Genomic DNA, 7,500 nt, shown 5'->3' with positions numbered 1-7,500 from the left:
GTTAGGTTAGGTTAGGTTAGGTTAGGTTAGGTTAGGTTAGGTTAGGTTAGGTTAGGTTAGGTTAGGTTAGGTTAGGTTAGGTTAGGTTAGGTTAGGTTAGGTTAGGTTAGGTTAGGTTAGGTTAGGTTAGGTTAGGTTAGGTTAGGTTAGGTTAGGTTAGGTTAGGTTAGGTTAGGTTAGGTTAGGTTAGGTTAGGTTAGGTTAGGTTAGGTTAGGTTAGGTTAGGTTAGGTTAGGTTAGGTTAGGTTAGGTTAGGTTAGGTTAGGTTAGGTTAGGTTAGGTTAGGTTAGGTTAGGTTAGGTTAGGTTAGGTTAGGTTAGGTTAGGTTAGGTTAGGTTAGGTTAGGTTAGGTTAGGTTAGGTTAGGTTAGGTTAGGTTAGGTTAGGTTAGGTTAGGTTAGGTTAGGTTAGGTTAGGTTAGGTTAGGTTAGGTTAGGTTAGGTTAGGTTAGGTTAGGTTAGGTTAGGTTAGGTTAGGTTAGGTTAGGTTAGGTTAGGTTAGGTTAGGTTAGGTTAGGTTAGGTTAGGTTAGGTTAGGTTAGGTTAGGTTAGGTTAGGTTAGGTTAGGTTAGGTTAGGTTAGGTTAGGTTAGGTTAGGTTAGGTTAGGTTAGGTTAGGTTAGGTTAGGTTAGGTTAGGTTAGGTTAGGTTAGGTTAGGTTAGGTTAGGTTAGGTTAGGTTAGGTTAGGTTAGGTTAGGTTAGGTTAGGTTAGGTTAGGTTAGGTTAGGTTAGGTTAGGTTAGGTTAGGTTAGGTTAGGTTAGGTTAGGTTAGGTTAGGTTAGGTTAGGTTAGGTTAGGTTAGGTTAGGTTAGGTTAGGTTAGGTTAGGTTAGGTTAGGTTAGGTTAGGTTAGGTTAGGTTAGGTTAGGTTAGGTTAGGTTAGGTTAGGTTAGGTTAGGTTAGGTTAGGTTAGGTTAGGTTAGGTTAGGTTAGGTTAGGTTAGGTTAGGTTAGGTTAGGTTAGGTTAGGTTAGGTTAGGTTAGGTTAGGTTAGGTTAGGTTAGGTTAGGTTAGGTTAGGTTAGGTTAGGTTAGGTTAGGTTAGGTTAGGTTAGGTTAGGTTAGGTTAGGTTAGGTTAGGTTAGGTTAGGTTAGGTTAGGTTAGGTTAGGTTAGGTTAGGTTAGGTTAGGTTAGGTTAGGTTAGGTTAGGTTAGGTTAGGTTAGGTTAGGTTAGGTTAGGTTAGGTTAGGTTAGGTTAGGTTAGGTTAGGTTAGGTTAGGTTAGGTTAGGTTAGGTTAGGTTAGGTTAGGTTAGGTTAGGTTAGGTTAGGTTAGGTTAGGTTAGGTTAGGTTAGGTTAGGTTAGGTTAGGTTAGGTTAGGTTAGGTTAGGTTAGGTTAGGTTAGGTTAGGTTAGGTTAGGTTAGGTTAGGTTAGGTTAGGTTAGGTTAGGTTAGGTTAGGTTAGGTTAGGTTAGGTTAGGTTAGGTTAGGTTAGGTTAGGTTAGGTTAGGTTAGGTTAGGTTAGGTTAGGTTAGGTTAGGTTAGGTTAGGTTAGGTTAGGTTAGGTTAGGTTAGGTTAGGTTAGGTTAGGTTAGGTTAGGTTAGGTTAGGTTAGGTTAGGTTAGGTTAGGTTAGGTTAGGTTAGGTTAGGTTAGGTTAGGTTAGGTTAGGTTAGGTTAGGTTAGGTTAGGTTAGGTTAGGTTAGGTTAGGTTAGGTTAGGTTAGGTTAGGTTAGGTTAGGTTAGGTTAGGTTAGGTTAGGTTAGGTTAGGTTAGGTTAGGTTAGGTTAGGTTAGGTTAGGTTAGGTTAGGTTAGGTTAGGTTAGGTTAGGTTAGGTTAGGTTAGGTTAGGTTAGGTTAGGTTAGGTTAGGTTAGGTTAGGTTAGGTTAGGTTAGGTTAGGTTAGGTTAGGTTAGGTTAGGTTAGGTTAGGTTAGGTTAGGTTAGGTTAGGTTAGGTTAGGTTAGGTTAGGTTAGGTTAGGTTAGGTTAGGTTAGGTTAGGTTAGGTTAGGTTAGGTTAGGTTAGGTTAGGTTAGGTTAGGTTAGGTTAGGTTAGGTTAGGTTAGGTTAGGTTAGGTTAGGTTAGGTTAGGTTAGGTTAGGTTAGGTTAGGTTAGGTTAGGTTAGGTTAGGTTAGGTTAGGTTAGGTTAGGTTAGGTTAGGTTAGGTTAGGTTAGGTTAGGTTAGGTTAGGTTAGGTTAGGTTAGGTTAGGTTAGGTTAGGTTAGGTTAGGTTAGGTTAGGTTAGGTTAGGTTAGGTTAGGTTAGGTTAGGTTAGGTTAGGTTAGGTTAGGTTAGGTTAGGTTAGGTTAGGTTAGGTTAGGTTAGGTTAGGTTAGGTTAGGTTAGGTTAGGTTAGGTTAGGTTAGGTTAGGTTAGGTTAGGTTAGGTTAGGTTAGGTTAGGTTAGGTTAGGTTAGGTTAGGTTAGGTTAGGTTAGGTTAGGTTAGGTTAGGTTAGGTTAGGTTAGGTTAGGTTAGGTTAGGTTAGGTTAGGTTAGGTTAGGTTAGGTTAGGTTAGGTTAGGTTAGGTTAGGTTAGGTTAGGTTAGGTTAGGTTAGGTTAGGTTAGGTTAGGTTAGGTTAGGTTAGGTTAGGTTAGGTTAGGTTAGGTTAGGTTAGGTTAGGTTAGGTTAGGTTAGGTTAGGTTAGGTTAGGTTAGGTTAGGTTAGGTTAGGTTAGGTTAGGTTAGGTTAGGTTAGGTTAGGTTAGGTTAGGTTAGGTTAGGTTAGGTTAGGTTAGGTTAGGTTAGGTTAGGTTAGGTTAGGTTAGGTTAGGTTAGGTTAGGTTAGGTTAGGTTAGGTTAGGTTAGGTTAGGTTAGGTTAGGTTAGGTTAGGTTAGGTTAGGTTAGGTTAGGTTAGGTTAGGTTAGGTTAGGTTAGGTTAGGTTAGGTTAGGTTAGGTTAGGTTAGGTTAGGTTAGGTTAGGTTAGGTTAGGTTAGGTTAGGTTAGGTTAGGTTAGGTTAGGTTAGGTTAGGTTAGGTTAGGTTAGGTTAGGTTAGGTTAGGTTAGGTTAGGTTAGGTTAGGTTAGGTTAGGTTAGGTTAGGTTAGGTTAGGTTAGGTTAGGTTAGGTTAGGTTAGGTTAGGTTAGGTTAGGTTAGGTTAGGTTAGGTTAGGTTAGGTTAGGTTAGGTTAGGTTAGGTTAGGTTAGGTTAGGTTAGGTTAGGTTAGGTTAGGTTAGGTTAGGTTAGGTTAGGTTAGGTTAGGTTAGGTTAGGTTAGGTTAGGTTAGGTTAGGTTAGGTTAGGTTAGGTTAGGTTAGGTTAGGTTAGGTTAGGTTAGGTTAGGTTAGGTTAGGTTAGGTTAGGTTAGGTTAGGTTAGGTTAGGTTAGGTTAGGTTAGGTTAGGTTAGGTTAGGTTAGGTTAGGTTAGGTTAGGTTAGGTTAGGTTAGGTTAGGTTAGGTTAGGTTAGGTTAGGTTAGGTTAGGTTAGGTTAGGTTAGGTTAGGTTAGGTTAGGTTAGGTTAGGTTAGGTTAGGTTAGGTTAGGTTAGGTTAGGTTAGGTTAGGTTAGGTTAGGTTAGGTTAGGTTAGGTTAGGTTAGGTTAGGTTAGGTTAGGTTAGGTTAGGTTAGGTTAGGTTAGGTTAGGTTAGGTTAGGTTAGGTTAGGTTAGGTTAGGTTAGGTTAGGTTAGGTTAGGTTAGGTTAGGTTAGGTTAGGTTAGGTTAGGTTAGGTTAGGTTAGGTTAGGTTAGGTTAGGTTAGGTTAGGTTAGGTTAGGTTAGGTTAGGTTAGGTTAGGTTAGGTTAGGTTAGGTTAGGTTAGGTTAGGTTAGGTTAGGTTAGGTTAGGTTAGGTTAGGTTAGGTTAGGTTAGGTTAGGTTAGGTTAGGTTAGGTTAGGTTAGGTTAGGTTAGGTTAGGTTAGGTTAGGTTAGGTTAGGTTAGGTTAGGTTAGGTTAGGTTAGGTTAGGTTAGGTTAGGTTAGGTTAGGTTAGGTTAGGTTAGGTTAGGTTAGGTTAGGTTAGGTTAGGTTAGGTTAGGTTAGGTTAGGTTAGGTTAGGTTAGGTTAGGTTAGGTTAGGTTAGGTTAGGTTAGGTTAGGTTAGGTTAGGTTAGGTTAGGTTAGGTTAGGTTAGGTTAGGTTAGGTTAGGTTAGGTTAGGTTAGGTTAGGTTAGGTTAGGTTAGGTTAGGTTAGGTTAGGTTAGGTTAGGTTAGGTTAGGTTAGGTTAGGTTAGGTTAGGTTAGGTTAGGTTAGGTTAGGTTAGGTTAGGTTAGGTTAGGTTAGGTTAGGTTAGGTTAGGTTAGGTTAGGTTAGGTTAGGTTAGGTTAGGTTAGGTTAGGTTAGGTTAGGTTAGGTTAGGTTAGGTTAGGTTAGGTTAGGTTAGGTTAGGTTAGGTTAGGTTAGGTTAGGTTAGGTTAGGTTAGGTTAGGTTAGGTTAGGTTAGGTTAGGTTAGGTTAGGTTAGGTTAGGTTAGGTTAGGTTAGGTTAGGTTAGGTTAGGTTAGGTTAGGTTAGGTTAGGTTAGGTTAGGTTAGGTTAGGTTAGGTTAGGTTAGGTTAGGTTAGGTTAGGTTAGGTTAGGTTAGGTTAGGTTAGGTTAGGTTAGGTTAGGTTAGGTTAGGTTAGGTTAGGTTAGGTTAGGTTAGGTTAGGTTAGGTTAGGTTAGGTTAGGTTAGGTTAGGTTAGGTTAGGTTAGGTTAGGTTAGGTTAGGTTAGGTTAGGTTAGGTTAGGTTAGGTTAGGTTAGGTTAGGTTAGGTTAGGTTAGGTTAGGTTAGGTTAGGTTAGGTTAGGTTAGGTTAGGTTAGGTTAGGTTAGGTTAGGTTAGGTTAGGTTAGGTTAGGTTAGGTTAGGTTAGGTTAGGTTAGGTTAGGTTAGGTTAGGTTAGGTTAGGTTAGGTTAGGTTAGGTTAGGTTAGGTTAGGTTAGGTTAGGTTAGGTTAGGTTAGGTTAGGTTAGGTTAGGTTAGGTTAGGTTAGGTTAGGTTAGGTTAGGTTAGGTTAGGTTAGGTTAGGTTAGGTTAGGTTAGGTTAGGTTAGGTTAGGTTAGGTTAGGTTAGGTTAGGTTAGGTTAGGTTAGGTTAGGTTAGGTTAGGTTAGGTTAGGTTAGGTTAGGTTAGGTTAGGTTAGGTTAGGTTAGGTTAGGTTAGGTTAGGTTAGGTTAGGTTAGGTTAGGTTAGGTTAGGTTAGGTTAGGTTAGGTTAGGTTAGGTTAGGTTAGGTTAGGTTAGGTTAGGTTAGGTTAGGTTAGGTTAGGTTAGGTTAGGTTAGGTTAGGTTAGGTTAGGTTAGGTTAGGTTAGGTTAGGTTAGGTTAGGTTAGGTTAGGTTAGGTTAGGTTAGGTTAGGTTAGGTTAGGTTAGGTTAGGTTAGGTTAGGTTAGGTTAGGTTAGGTTAGGTTAGGTTAGGTTAGGTTAGGTTAGGTTAGGTTAGGTTAGGTTAGGTTAGGTTAGGTTAGGTTAGGTTAGGTTAGGTTAGGTTAGGTTAGGTTAGGTTAGGTTAGGTTAGGTTAGGTTAGGTTAGGTTAGGTTAGGTTAGGTTAGGTTAGGTTAGGTTAGGTTAGGTTAGGTTAGGTTAGGTTAGGTTAGGTTAGGTTAGGTTAGGTTAGGTTAGGTTAGGTTAGGTTAGGTTAGGTTAGGTTAGGTTAGGTTAGGTTAGGTTAGGTTAGGTTAGGTTAGGTTAGGTTAGGTTAGGTTAGGTTAGGTTAGGTTAGGTTAGGTTAGGTTAGGTTAGGTTAGGTTAGGTTAGGTTAGGTTAGGTTAGGTTAGGTTAGGTTAGGTTAGGTTAGGTTAGGTTAGGTTAGGTTAGGTTAGGTTAGGTTAGGTTAGGTTAGGTTAGGTTAGGTTAGGTTAGGTTAGGTTAGGTTAGGTTAGGTTAGGTTAGGTTAGGTTAGGTTAGGTTAGGTTAGGTTAGGTTAGGTTAGGTTAGGTTAGGTTAGGTTAGGTTAGGTTAGGTTAGGTTAGGTTAGGTTAGGTTAGGTTAGGTTAGGTTAGGTTAGGTTAGGTTAGGTTAGGTTAGGTTAGGTTAGGTTAGGTTAGGTTAGGTTAGGTTAGGTTAGGTTAGGTTAGGTTAGGTTAGGTTAGGTTAGGTTAGGTTAGGTTAGGTTAGGTTAGGTTAGGTTAGGTTAGGTTAGGTTAGGTTAGGTTAGGTTAGGTTAGGTTAGGTTAGGTTAGGTTAGGTTAGGTTAGGTTAGGTTAGGTTAGGTTAGGTTAGGTTAGGTTAGGTTAGGTTAGGTTAGGTTAGGTTAGGTTAGGTTAGGTTAGGTTAGGTTAGGTTAGGTTAGGTTAGGTTAGGTTAGGTTAGGTTAGGTTAGGTTAGGTTAGGTTAGGTTAGGTTAGGTTAGGTTAGGTTAGGTTAGGTTAGGTTAGGTTAGGTTAGGTTAGGTTAGGTTAGGTTAGGTTAGGTTAGGTTAGGTTAGGTTAGGTTAGGTTAGGTTAGGTTAGGTTAGGTTAGGTTAGGTTAGGTTAGGTTAGGTTAGGTTAGGTTAGGTTAGGTTAGGTTAGGTTAGGTTAGGTTAGGTTAGGTTAGGTTAGGTTAGGTTAGGTTAGGTTAGGTTAGGTTAGGTTAGGTTAGGTTAGGTTAGGTTAGGTTAGGTTAGGTTAGGTTAGGTTAGGTTAGGTTAGGTTAGGTTAGGTTAGGTTAGGTTAGGTTAGGTTAGGTTAGGTTAGGTTAGGTTAGGTTAGGTTAGGTTAGGTTAGGTTAGGTTAGGTTAGGTTAGGTTAGGTTAGGTTAGGTTAGGTTAGGTTAGGTTAGGTTAGGTTAGGTTAGGTTAGGTTAGGTTAGGTTAGGTTAGGTTAGGTTAGGTTAGGTTAGGTTAGGTTAGGTTAGGTTAGGTTAGGTTAGGTTAGGTTAGGTTAGGTTAGGTTAGGTTAGGTTAGGTTAGGTTAGGTTAGGTTAGGTTAGGTTAGGTTAGGTTAGGTTAGGTTAGGTTAGGTTAGGTTAGGTTAGGTTAGGTTAGGTTAGGTTAGGTTAGGTTAGGTTAGGTTAGGTTAGGTTAGGTTAGGTTAGGTTAGGTTAGGTTAGGTTAGGTTAGGTTAGGTTAGGTTAGGTTAGGTTAGGTTAGGTTAGGTTAGGTTAGGTTAGGTTAGGTTAGGTTAGGTTAGGTTAGGTTAGGTTAGGTTAGGTTAGGTTAGGTTAGGTTAGGTTAGGTTAGGTTAGGTTAGGTTAGGTTAGGTTAGGTTAGGTTAGGTTAGGTTAGGTTAGGTTAGGTTAGGTTAGGTGAGGTTAGGTTAGGTTAGGTTAGGTTAGGTTAGGTTAGGTTAGGTTAGGTTAGGTTAGGTTAGGTTAGGTTAGGTTAGGTTAGGTTAGGTTAGGTTAGGTTAGGTTAGGTTAGGTTAGGTTAGGTTAGGTTAGGTTAGGTTAGGTTAGGTTAGGTTAGGTTAGGTTAGGTTAGGTTAGGTTAGGTTAGGTTAGGTTAGGTTAGGTTAGGTTAGGTTAGGTTAGGTTAGGTTAGGTTAGGTTAGGTTAGGTTAGGTTAGGTTAGGTTAGGTTAGGTTAGGTTAGGTTAGGTTAGGTTAGGTTAGGTTAGGTTAGGTTAGGTTAGGTTAGGTTAGGTTAGGTTAGGTTAGGTTAGGTTAGGTTAGGTTAGGTTAGGTTAGGTTAGGTTAGGTTAGGTTAGGTTAGGTTAGGTTAGGTTAGGTTAG

This window comes from Polyergus mexicanus, unplaced genomic scaffold (assembly GCF_030449975.1).
Source record: "Polyergus mexicanus isolate NDT 795.1 unplaced genomic scaffold, iyPolMexi1.0 SCAF_26, whole genome shotgun sequence".
In the NCBI taxonomy this organism is placed as follows: Eukaryota; Metazoa; Arthropoda; class Insecta; order Hymenoptera; family Formicidae; genus Polyergus; species Polyergus mexicanus.
Note: the sequence above shows the minus strand (reverse complement) of the source record.